Consider the following 265-nt stretch of genomic DNA (forward strand, 5'->3'; position numbering starts at 1 on the left):
CAGTTGCTGGTATTGTTATTACTAATGGCTGTTGTTGTGTGTGCTGCTGCTGTGGTGCTGCAGCAACAGCAGCAGCTGCTGCTGTCAATGCTGCAGCAGCAGCAGCAGCTGCTGCTGTCAATGCTGCAGCAACAGCAGCAGTTGCTGCTGTCAATGCTGCGAATACTGCTGCTCTGTGTCGGTGCCTCCTCTGTCGCTGCTGCTGCATGCAGCCCTGCTCCCAGCCCGTACCTAATTGTCCAGCTAGCTAGCTAGCTAGCTAGCT

The sequence above is a fragment of the Eimeria mitis genome, genomic scaffold (assembly GCF_000499745.2).
Source record: "Eimeria mitis Houghton genomic scaffold, Emh_scaff6672, whole genome shotgun sequence".
In the NCBI taxonomy this organism is placed as follows: Eukaryota; Apicomplexa; class Conoidasida; order Eucoccidiorida; family Eimeriidae; genus Eimeria; species Eimeria mitis.